The following is a 13,128-nucleotide window of genomic DNA, read 5'->3' on the forward strand; positions in this document are numbered from 1 at the left end:
TCTTCTTCAGGAGATATATTTCCTCCAGTTAAGTTTCAGCTCCGCAATGCCATTTCCAATCAGCTCTAAGAAGTTCTTCATTCCCAGATTCGCGGTGTCATCAGAGGGACTCCAAAGAAAATCAAAGAAAGAAAGAAAGAAAAAAAGAAAATAATACCTTACCAAAGCCCTGAAATTACTACACTGAAAAGGAGAAGATATAAAAATCCCGCAGCACCCCCTCATTTACTCTATTATCTAGGTGTTCCACAACAATCAGTACTACCTCTTTGGTCTCACATATGCAGTGCTGATCATCTGTAACAAAGGAAGAGGCAAAAACTTTCCCAATTTACACATGATGCATTTTCATTGCTGCTGCTCAACTGTGCACGACCAAACAACCCTTTTCATCCCGAGGCATCTTTAAAACCATCTGACAAAAACACCAGCTATCCCTTTCCCTTCCCAAAGAACGTGAATATTAGAATTTCTAAAAAAGTGTTGAAGAAAATCTGACAAATAACCAAAAAATACAAATCAGAATCTAAAAGCAAAAGCCTTGAAGCAGGAGGTTTCTTGACCAACGAGGTACTTTGCCTGAAGAATTTGGGGACACACACATAAAGTACCCCAGGGAAGGAGAAAAGGGAAAAGAACAGTGGCTAACGGAGTGTTTGGGGAAGATGGGGTGGGACCAAATGGGTGTCAGGCAGGAATGGGATCCTGAGTCACCCTCAGCCTCCTGCCTGCTCGCTAACAGCAGCTCGGGCTTTCCCTGCACTTTCTGCAAAGCATATTAATTGATTCTGGTTGCTGAGCAACTAACTCAGGGGAGCCACATCGACGGCTCCGGCTCCAGCACAGCTCCAGCAGCAGCAGCAGCAGAGAGAGGGGATGGTCTCTCCTGCCTCTCCTCTCCTCCTCCCAGAATCTGTCACCCTACCCAGATGTCCTTAGCTGCCCTGCAGGATGCTTTGTCAGGGAGAAGCCCTCAGCAGGACAGCAGGGAGGAGCTGGGGTGCTCCCCCAGCCTGTGCTGCTCCCCCAGCCTGTGATGCACTGGCAGGACTCAGGAGAACAGCCTGACCTCACCCTGACAGCAATGCCCCTTTGCCACCCTGCTTGGGGTGCCTGGGCCAGTGGGGCTGGTAGCCATGAGAAACCCAACCACCTGTGTCGACAGGTAGGTGAATCAGGGTGGTGCAGCCATCTTCTGAAAAGCAAAAATCATCTGCAAGATGTTAAAATGGCAAGAAAGTTCCATGGTTATCATAGAAACATAGAATATCCTGAATAGGAAGGGACCCACAGGGATCATCAAAGTCCAACTCCTGGCCCTGAACAGGACATCCTCAAGAATCCCACCATGTGCCTGAGAACCTTGTCCAAATGCTTCTTGAACTGTCAGGCTGGTGCTGGATCCTGCTCCAGTGCCCAGCCATCCTCTGGGTGAAGAACAACTTCCTAATATCCAATCTAAGCCTCCTCTGACACAGCTCCATGTCATTTGCTCTGCTCCTATGTGAGTTTCTAGTTGAACACGTGGCCACTTGAGCTCTGTCCCTGCAGTAACAGTAGCTATTGCTTATTCCTGACCTCTTTATCATGTTGAACTTCAGACAGAGCAGACACTTGTCTGGCTGAAAGGGTACACTCTAAACCGGAGCCACCACGCAGAGGAATTGCCTAGGTGTCTTTGACACTGGTTTTGATACAAAAGGGATACCTCTGATTTATATGCTTTAACTGATACATTTAAGTTCCATGGAAGAGCGAAGCAGCAAAGAGGCCATTTAATTTTGGTCCACAAAAGAGATGGGATAACTGAGTAACTGGAGCTGGCTCAAAGGGGTTTCTCCTAAAGTGCCTCTACTGATGGCCCAGTAGGAGCAACACAGAGGATTTCTGCAAGGTTGATGCCAAGGGATTGGACCCTGAAATTTGTGGCAGGGCTTTCACTGACTTCTGTGGCTTTAGAGTCTGAAAGAAATCCCCAAAACACCACAGTGTCTGAGAGAGGACATTTCCCATGTGGTGTATAAATCCTTAGTCAGATCATGGCATTTGTTCAGCACTGACTAAGCTGTCTTTGCACAGGTAAGATGTAAGAAATGAAAAGACCTCGAGGTTTCTCTCCCTGTGACCTGGCAGAAGGTAAAACACTAGATCTTGGCCAAACTGCTCATGCATGATTACTGTCAAAGATCTGAGCCAGGTCAGCCCTTTATTCAGTTATAGTGATAGGATATGTTAAAGGGCAAGGCCCTGAGAACTGCCTTAGCTTGCAGTCACAGAACAGAATTATCTAATTCTCCCTTTGAAAAATTCCAACTTGTATCTAGTAAGCCCTATCTAAGTGGCAAAGACCAGGTCTTTTTCTGACAGTAGCTTAGCTGCACCACACTGCTTTCATGCTTTATAAAGAAAGATCTACAGTTTAGCCTCATTTTCTTAGCAAAGCCAGATGCTTCACATATCTTCAGAGCTCAGGAAACCATGAGATCCTGTTAGCAGAACTGCTGTATGAAGCAGATTACAGAACATATTCAGTTCATCCAATATGTTTATTGGTATGAGCATATCCTGGGAATTCTTTATCCCCCAGGTACAATATCCAGAAAAAAATGGGAGAATTTAGACTAAAGGAACAAAGAGAAATTGAGAGATTTCATAAGGTCTTGCAAAGGAATTTATAAGTCTATATGAATGGATTTCACCAAACAAGTAGTAAAGAAAGATTTCTTTTGGCATGATAAGAAGTTGTTGCTTTATCTTTCCACTATTACTCCTTTACATTCATGCTGGTGCCTGTTTTTATCCCCAACAGTACAATCTTTAAAAAGTGTGACAACAAAGTATTAATATTTTAATGTGCTTTGTGTTGTCTTTATTTGTTACAAGGCAGAATACCAAACAGTGTTGAAGTTCTTAGTAGTGGAGAAAATATCTTTAGAAGTTTTAGGGAAGGGCAGTTTGAAGGGCAAAACAATAAAACAAAACAACCATAGAAAGAAAGAAATCAACAACAGGTGATTTCAAAATGAAAGCAAACTAGTGTGTAAGAAGGAGCTATCAGATTATTAAAAAAATTTAGAAGAGGTAGGTTTGGAGATGTTAACATTTGTGCAACTTTTTAGCGTTTCCTTTTTTTAGAGAATGCAAGGCTGCTTAGGTAAAATTCAGTATCTTACAGAAAGCAAGTAGAGTATCCCTCTTTCACTTACACAAGACTTGAATTTAATCTCATAAAGATGCTTTTTATTATTCATTGAAAAGGCTGACTAATGCATATGTTCTATTCCTATTCCATTTTTTATGTGTCTTTTCTCTGTTCACCTTTATATCCTTTCAATAGTAGCATTATCCTCTTTGAGAAAATAGGTGTCCTGTGAGCCGAAGGACCAGAGCAAGCTAGGACTGAGTCAGCCCTCATTCCCTGCAGGAATGGTACAGCTGGTGTCCCATCAAAACCTGGCAGCACTCTCCGTGGCAATGCCCCCGATCCAGACAGGACCCCGACTGCGGGACCTTGGGCACCAAAGTAACGTGAAGCAGGTCATGTCACTGGGTTGGACAGAACCCATTCCTGATCTTAGACTCTACTGCCAGGACCTGATAGTGAGAGAAAGTCCCCAGGAAGACAAATGGGAAGAAAAAAGACACTTCTGTCGATGTGTTCCAGTCCAGAGTGTAGGTAAGGGCCAAGTGGAAAGGTGGCATTTGAAAAAGGCAAGTGAGTGCTGCAGCAAGCACGATGTGGTGGCTGAGGCCAGGGAAACAGTGCCTTTCTCTGGAGTGAGTGGATGCCTGTGCTGTAGGGACAGAGGGCACTCAGAGTGGATGGGCTCCTTACTGGGCTGGTTAATTACTCTCCTCTGCCCTGAATCACAGCAGAGGCCCCTGGCAACTCGGAAGATGGGGCCACAGACTGTGAGACATTGAAGAATCTGAAGCAGAAAAATCTCAGGGGAATTCTTCCTGCAAGCCAGGAGCAGGGAAGAGCAGAGAGCTGGAAGCAGAGGTGCACCAGCCTTGCTCATTGTGTGCTCAGACTGTTTCTGCAGTGGCTGTCAGCAGCAGGTGCCTTCCACAGCACGGTGCAGAGGCCACCAAGTGACACACAAAACCTCCTCCCCAGCTGACCCGGCTGCCTGCCACAGCATGGTCCAGACACTGAAAGCAGATGAAACGGCTTGCTTCCCAAAACATTAGCCTTCCTCACAACCACAGCTTAATACTAGGAAGATCATCATTTTACTCCTTGCTAGCCACACCTTTCCAGAATCTGTGATTTGAAAAGTGAAATAGATTTTTAAAGTATTGTATGTAAAAGATACAGTAATTTTAACAGAAATACAAAGATGTGCCCAAATAATGAAAATTATTTAACATGTGAAATAAAAGGTATAATTCAATTATTAACCAAATTTTGATTAAAAACTGGTGAAAATTATTTACAAATAAGTGTTCTGGGCATGTTTCTCATTTTGACCTTTCAGGATCCTGTGTCACATTTGCTATTCAGTCAATTACAGCACAAACAACTGAATTGATTTCTTGCCTTTTTAGTTTAAATGCCATAATACATGCAAGAGAGTCTGAGCTTTAGTGAGTGTATTTCCAGGTCATCAGCAATTAATTGAAAAATCTAACCACAAGAAATAGACCTTTATTAAAAACAAGATCCAAAGCATCACAGAGGATGCACACATGGTTCCATCTATCTGCAGAATATTTAGCATTCCTAAACCCTATTTTAACATATTTGAAATACATTATTAGTTTAATAATTATTTTCCATATTCTATATGGCAACTGGTCTCTTTCTTTTCTGTTTTCCATCAATGTAAATCAGACTAGGATACCATAGTTGTCAAAAACTTACAACACTAAGAAAATGGTATGTGTTAAATAAATGGTAAGTAAAGCCAGTAAAATGAAAACCAGTTATGATTTGTTATTCCCTTTCTTTTTAAATAAATGCTGCTTTACTATGACTTAACTGCCAACTGACTAAAGAATGAAAAAAGGTTACAGCTTGTGTTTGATAATTGCTGGGTTTGTTCATACTTTCACAAGCTAGTCTGAAATAAATATTAGTGGATCTGACTTGTATTTCATTTAAGGAAAAGTAAACCTCTTACATTCACTGATTTCAATGAAATCACCCTTAATTTCCATCAGTGTAGCAAGTATAATCTATTGCAGTACTAATTTTTGTTCATTGCAGAGTTAGCTTCAGTTTGAATTTGTTATGTACCAGTAATATAGCACTGCTTCCTTACATCACCCTAGCTCTAAAAATAACATTTCAATACTGCTGTATCAAAAATGTATGAACAAAAAATGTGACTACCTGACTAGTAGCACAGCCATTTTCATTGCAGAAAACACTAAGCATCTTTGTTTCCTTAGAAAAAGAAAATCTGTTTTGAAATTAACTTCTTAGCATACAAATGAAATATAAATGAGTGATTTCAACCCATTTAAAAACTTATATCTTGAGCTAGACTTCCATTTTATACATGCAATATGCATGGCAGTTTTATTTTTGGGGGGAAATCATTGATATTGAACACAAGCTAGATGTCAAAATAGAGAGTTTTATCCTAATCCTCTGAAACAGGTAGAAGAACGCTCTCTGATTTCTATGGGGAGATGACTGAGCTGTGTTCTTAGGAGACTACTCCAGTCTCAAACAGAAACTGCTTAGCCTGTTGCACCTAACAGAGGCAGCCTTGCCCTCTAAAGCTGCTGAAATGGACTAGTTCTGTGCTCACATTGAAGCACTCCAGAAGACAAGCACTGTGCTCTGAGAGGTGATGATGTGTTTGCAGTGTCTGTGCTCAAAGTGGAATCTCATTAGAAAAACAGAAATCTTGCTGCAGAGCCGTGTAGTAAGATAGGACATGCAATGCATGAATTCATTGAATCCCAAGGGTGATCATCTGCCTGAAATTCTTCTCCAGATAAGCATGTTCACACATGGTAAAAAAAGCTCTCAAGCAGCAACAATTATTACTGCTTAATAAATATTCACATTATTTCTCAACAGGCAATATACCCACTGGGCAAAAAAATATAATAGTATGCTAATGAAGGATTAGACAGACATGGGCTAAATTAGTCTTACTACAGTTCTGTTAAGCTTTTGGGTGTGTATTACATGACATTACTATTTAATACCATACCATAGAACAAAAATTTGTCTCTCTCTCTCCCCTCTTTTTTTTTTTTAATTTTTTCCCCTTTCTCCTTTTTCTTTATTGTTTGTTTGGATTTGTTTTTTTTTTTTTTGCCCTTTAGCAAAAGAGGTAGAGGTTTCCTTTCCTGGGTTAACTTCCAAGCATTAAGAAAAGTAACATAACCTGAATATTTATATTATTCACACCTAAACCTCTTAATTGCTATACACAGGATGCTGCTAGAATTAATGTAGCATAGCAGCCAAAGTAGTCCTGAGCATTATTAAATACTCCAAAGTACAGAGTATGGGTGTTGTCATGATACTGCACAGTATTTGAATAAATGTACCTTGAGGACTGTGACAGAAGCCAGATTTAAGCAGCTGCTGGCATATTCTATATTCTGAATACAGCTGATCTCCAGAATACCAGTAATCTGACTGGTAAAACCTCTCCAATGCCTGCTCATTCTTTGCTTCATAGAAGACTCAGCAGCTGGTTTGGTTTTCTTTTAGCCATTAGCAGAGGTGTCTTTGTAAGGATCCTTCTGGTGAAAATCACTTTGAACAGCACAGAAAGTCTATCAAGTTTAACAGAGAATGCCCCTTAGCTGGTAGGGGAAAAATCTCCATCAGCAATCCTCTGCCAGGCTTTTTTAAGTCCTTCCTAAATAGTCGCTCCATTGATTGGTATTTTTAAAGCTTTACTGCTGAATAAGGTCCTGATATTCAGAAGGATTTCACAAAGTTAAATGATACCAGCAAAATACACAAATATAGATCCACAAGGTACTCTGAGCTACCTCCTCTTAAAAAAAAACAAGCGAAAATCCAGCAAAACAAGACAAATCAAAACCAACCTGAACATGTTAACTCTTTATGATATATCTGTTTCTTAAATATCCCAATTGCTTTCAGGCTTTTCCTTGGAGCTGGTCTCTGTTTAATTAATTAATCACAGTATTTGCACATCTTGAATGCTTTGTTTTAATGTCTCACTCCCTTCTGTGGATTTCTCAGCTGTGAGATTTTAATGAGAGCCATTTCTCATGTTTTTATGCTGAATTATTATACGGAGGAGAAAGTGATAATAACTCAGTCTTCTCTTAATTACACTTCTAATTATTCTTAGAAGTTTATTTATAATTGTGTCTGCCAGCAGGATTTGTTTCAATTATCATAGCCAGATTGGAAATGGAGCTTAAATGAATTCTTTCTGTAAACAACCATATTTTAATATAGGCAAACAAGAAGCATAAATATTTATTTTTAACTCAAAATTCTTCCTTCTTTGACAGTCATTCTTATAAACAAAAATCTTAGAGAATCGTGTAATATTTTTGCCCTTCAATATTAATAATACATTAGGTAGCAAATGTTCTCAGAGGACCAAAAAAACTTAATTAAGACAAAACCAATTTATGGTCAAAGAGTCTTTTTCCTTTCCGTAAATGGTAATAAGGGCTTTTATGTTAAAAGTCTTCAGATATGAAGCCTCACCTCTAGAGGCACAGCAATGCCATTACTCAGAGAGAATAAGTGTTCTTTCAAGGGTGAATGGGAAAGAAATATCTATTTTTGATGCTGTTAGATTCCTGCTTGCAAGCTAGGAAACCCCTTGTTTACCACAGTATTTCTACAGTAATGCAGACTTCCTCTAAAAAGTAAGCTGCCCAAAGATCTCAGATCAGGAAATCCTGTTTTCAGGGAGAAACTGTTCAACAAAACTCATCTTTAGAAAGTACAATCCTATACATATTACCTCATTTTTCATATGAAGTAACATTATTTTAACTACAGTAATCAATCTAGAAGTAATTATAGGACAACTGCAAGAGATTTAAAAATGGATATTTCAGTATGCACAGATGGTTGATATACACATTCTCTTTCAATAGTATTAAATGTATAAAAGGGATTAATTTGGAGTAAGATTCATATCTTGGCTACGGAAGGAAATAATAGCTATTGTTAGGTAATGGATTTGTAACTCGACAGACAGAAAATGACAATGTGCTATTTAAACTGCTTGTTTAAAATCCAGAGACAAACAGCTTGCCTTCATATCAAACATGTTTCCCTTCGACACCGGTCCCCTGCAAGCCCCTGCTCCCTCAGCAAAACGAGCACAGGAGGAGAAGCCTGTGAGACTTACCTGTTTGTCTTCAGAAGATGAAGAAGTTTAAAGCATCAAAGTTCTCATGACAATCAGCCACTAGCACTTAGCTTATGTGGAAATAATTACATTCTTCCATCTTTTAGCTTTCTCAGTAAGTGAAAGCTGGTGATGGATGCCAGCAGCCTTGTTAAAATATCACTGTAATCCGTTCAAGCTCTGGAGATTGCTTAGAAAACCAAGTCATAAACATGCAGTGTCTCTAGCTTCACAAGCAGCTCAGCATTTTCCAAGTGTGCACACGTCTTCCTTTTCCAGTGCTGTACTTCACAGAGCACTCGACCTATCTTCATTTGGGTAGAGAGAACACAGTTGTTGAAAGTAAATCCTACGTGAACAGAAGAGTTCCGTGGGGTTTTTTTCTCAAATCAAATAGTTATTATTTTAGGAAAGGAGACACCCTTCATGGTTTTGGTTGCTGCTGTTCCCTTATCAAGAAAAAAAAGAATAAAAAAAGCTTCAAATAGAAAAGCAAGAAGCAAAGAAGAGGATACAGCAGTTCAAGAAGCAGCAGGCAAGGATGGGTGTCTTGTGATTGCTTTGAGTTAATACTCCTCAGGGGGAGTTGAAAAAAGCACAAATACAGCAAAATCTGTCTTACAGAGTAAAAATCTGTTGTATAAGCCAGTCTCTGGCAAAGTAAAACAGCATGTGCATTTACTCCATTAATTTCTAGCATGCTAGAGTGCACAGGAAATTGGTAGCTTTCTGTTTACTAACAGCAAACAGGTAGGAAGGAGGAAAGAAAATTCAGTATGCATAACTTCTCTAATTGTTTCTGCTCTCCTGAGAAATGTATTAGATCTATTGTGAAAGCAGTATTTATCAGTACCACAAAACATTTTATCATTATCAATATTTTCTGCAGCGTATGTGGAGAATGAACAATTAAGAGTGCTGCAACTCCTAGATGCAAAGAGCACGTTTGTGACTGGTCTTCCAGTAGCTTAAATGTAACAGGTCTTTGGGCTCTCTGGAAAAAAATGAATCTGAAGAACAAGAATCATAAGTACTGAACATTTTGGAGTAACTGACCCAATTACTGGCAGCAAGCGATGGGAAGTTCAGCCTAAAAACCTTAATTCAAATCTCCCTGAAGCCCATTAAAATAGATTTTGAGAGGCTGTGGATGAGGACCTTTGCCAGCTGGCTCCTTTGTCCCTGGGCATCAAAACACAGCTAGACCACAAAATCACCAAAAACAACTTGAAAGGAGCTGTTTGAAACCCTGCTCTGACCTGAAGTTGTCCTGGATGTGACAGTGTGATGCTGGGTCTGAATCTGCTCAGATAATATATGCAGCACAAACACATGCCTGTTCCCTTCAGGGCCAAAAAGAAAACAGTCCATTTATTTGTATGATGAGCCCAGTCACAGACCAAAATGCCACTGAGCCAAAAGCTATTCAAGCAGAAAACAAAGAAACTCCTCAGCTGCATGAATTTACTGTCCAGCTGTCACCTTTCATACTTTCCGCACATACTACCCACCCACCTGCAGTCCCACCAATTCTTGCAGAACACAGCGTTCTTGACTTTAAAGCTTTCTAGTTATTAACCAGCTATACTTTGGGTCATTTCTTCCCCTTAGCAGAGCTTGATCTAGCCCCTTCCAATCAGTGAAAACATCATATTTTGGAAAAACAATTATCTCCTATTTCCATGGCACCTTGTTGTTAGAGAGGTTGGAGTCAAAGTGCATCTATGTTATGCTCTGAAAATATGGGGGAAAAGAATAGAGCCATGTTTCATATTTAAGCTCTGAGGAACTGCACATGCCAGATAGAGCAAATACCACATCCTTGGCACAGAACAAATCAGTGATAGCTCAGGTCTTTCCCTCAAAATGCTGTAGCACTTAGTTTGTGTATTCCTTTCTTTTCCCTAGTCACAATTCTGCATTTTTCTGCAATCTGAGTGTTCTAGGCCTACATGTTATGGAAAACTGTCTTCCATTTGAGGGAGCTTTGGGGGCTCATCCTGTACAGGAAGCATTTGCTCTTATGCCCTGAGCATTAGACATGCTGACTACTCTCTCTCTGTATCTGATGCCCAAGTGGAAAGCAAATACTCTCTAGATGCAGAGAAACCCCACTGACTCTGGAATAACCACAGATAGGAAGGTGAGAACAGAGTTTTTTGAGCATTGAAGAGAAAATCCCAGCCCGGCCCAGTCCAGCAACTTCCAGTGACATCTTGAGTTGTATCAACTCCATTCAGACCCTACTGGGTCCCTAAGAAAATTTCCCTCTTCCTTGTCAGCTTTGCAATTTGGTGGGGTGTCTGAGCCTTCCCGCTGGCACAGGGCTGCTTTCCAGAGTGCCACATGCAGCACCCCTGAGATGAAAAGGCAGTAAAGCAGCACTTGAATAATCCAACACAGCACAGGCAAGCAAAGTGCACTTCCACCCACAGAGAAGCTGCCACTGGTGCAGCACACAGTGCTCTGTGCACACCAGCATACACTGGCCTGAAGCTACAGATAAGGGGACACCCCAGCACTGCCACTGCAATAAAGTCTCTGCTGTTATATGGCAGAAATCTCAATGCACCTCCTCTTTTCAACTCACATTTGACTTCTAAATATGCTTGCAATGCATTGTGTATTTTTAGCATGCCCAGGGTACCTATTTTGGGTTACCAGCCTGAGAAATCATTGAAGAGGTCTGATGTTGAATGAACCTTTGAAAGACTGGTGCATTTAAACATTGGCAATAGGAGAAGAAAAAAATTAGAAAGACAGGTATAAGATATCAGTAGCTTCTTCCAGAAACAGAGGTCAGTGGCCATGAAATTTGTCACTATCTTGTTAAGCATCAAGAACTTCAATGTTTTGACACTACAAAGTGCACCTGCCTCTGGAAATTATTTTGAATGTCTGAATTATCCCTCTTCCATCAGATACAATAATCTTTGTGCAAAAATATTTGCCTTATATTCTGTACAAAATACTTCCAGCACTCAAAGATACATTTTGGGAATAGAGGTCAACGTATGTATGTCCCAAAGGTGGGATATTAATAACATTGGAAGATCTATAGTTTTCCATAAGACATGGCATTTCAGCTACTGACTGTGAAAAATTGAATTTGTTCCAAGGGTTGTTTTTGCATAGGAAGGTGACACTACCCTTGCAGAGGACTTATGGGTATTCCCCTCTCATCCTAGGAGAGTCTGACTGTCCCAGGAAGGACTCTGACCATCTTTAGTGCTTTATGAAGGTCAGAAGGATCAGTAAGGGTGTACAAGGTCCTCAAGGAGCCAGGATCCTAACAAGCATAATATAATGCTGCATTGTGTCATCTAGATTTTCTTACATACTATTCTAGCATGAAAAAAGCCTTGGACAGACTGGGATCAAATAATTTTATGAAATACATTCATCTCCACAAGCACAAAAGACCTCCAAATATTCTTTTTCTTTGTATCCTGCTCAGGGAATCCTCATCAAAGCAATTTTCTCTGTATTTTGGCAAGTTGTTTTCATTAAATAATATATCCTGCATTATTTCCTTGGTGAAATATAATCAAATGGTGAAACAGTCCCAAGACCAAAAAGAAAATACTAAAAAACATAACTACTAAAAGTTAGCACTGTCCAGGGTGCAAAGCCTTGAGAGAAAGAACAATAAATAAGAAACACAAAGATAAACAGAGGTGGAAATTGGTGTCCTTAACAGTAACATTACTTTTATTTCTAGCCAGAAACATAAATCCTGATGCACTCTGTGCATATCCATATTCATATCTGGAATAAATTTATTTGTGCTTAAAGAACAAGTCCCAGTTTATGAGATTGAGGAAGTTGAGTCTACAGCTCAAGATTCAGTTGTGCCTTAAGTTCAGCCATATTTTAAATAAACATCTGCGATCACTTCTACTTGTAGCTGCAGCAGCAAGAAATTAGACAACTGTGTTTAATTTCGATTAAGCTCCAACAGTTCTTTTATGTCAGATATGAAATCAGTTCAAACACTGCAGAGCTGGACATGCTGCCATTGGGCTATCTGGTGTTCCCTGTAAAAGAGTAGAACCTGTATTTAAACATGCCCATATCATGCCAACACGTGTCAACATGAATCTAAACTGACAAACAGCTTTTTATTTATTGCTCTGTGCTCAGTGTAAGTGCCTAAATATGAGAAAGTAATTGCCAAACTTGAGAAAGAGGCAGAATTTTCTTCATGGTTCAGAAACAGAAACCCTTTATTAAAGGAAAATTATTCTGGTCTTTCAGCTGCTTTAAGAGAAGGTTACAACACATTCCTTTCAGCCACCATGCATGTGATGGATGGGGGAATACTGTAATAAGCTGCCAGGATATAATGCCATTTTTCCCCTCAGACTTTTCATGAACTCTAGAGGGTCCACTCTGAAGTGAGCCAAGTCCATTAGCCCTTGAAAAAAAAAAATTCTAAACTGCTCGATTACCCCTCAGAACCCCAAAAACAAAAGATAAATTACAGAATGGAGGTGAAATAGAAAGAGGATGATTGAATGCCAAATCAAGGATAAAACTAGTTGTGGAAAGGCTAAGGGCAGGGCTAAAAGATAGACATGTTGGGGAAAAAATGGTATGTGGGAAGAGAGCTAGAGGTATAGGTTGAGGAGGCAAACGTATGACAGTATTGAAACACATGTCAAAAGGAGAAAGGAGTGAAGCGAACAGCCAGAGATCCTGAATTCAGGTAAGAAGGCAGAAGATAACCCAAACTACAACTTGATCATGTCATGGAATTAACTGCCCAGGTCAAATTCTTTTCTGATCCAATCCCTGGCAAAAATTG

The sequence above is a fragment of the Fringilla coelebs genome, assembly GCF_963513975.1.
Source record: "Fringilla coelebs genome assembly, chromosome: 6".
In the NCBI taxonomy this organism is placed as follows: Eukaryota; Metazoa; Chordata; class Aves; order Passeriformes; family Fringillidae; genus Fringilla; species Fringilla coelebs.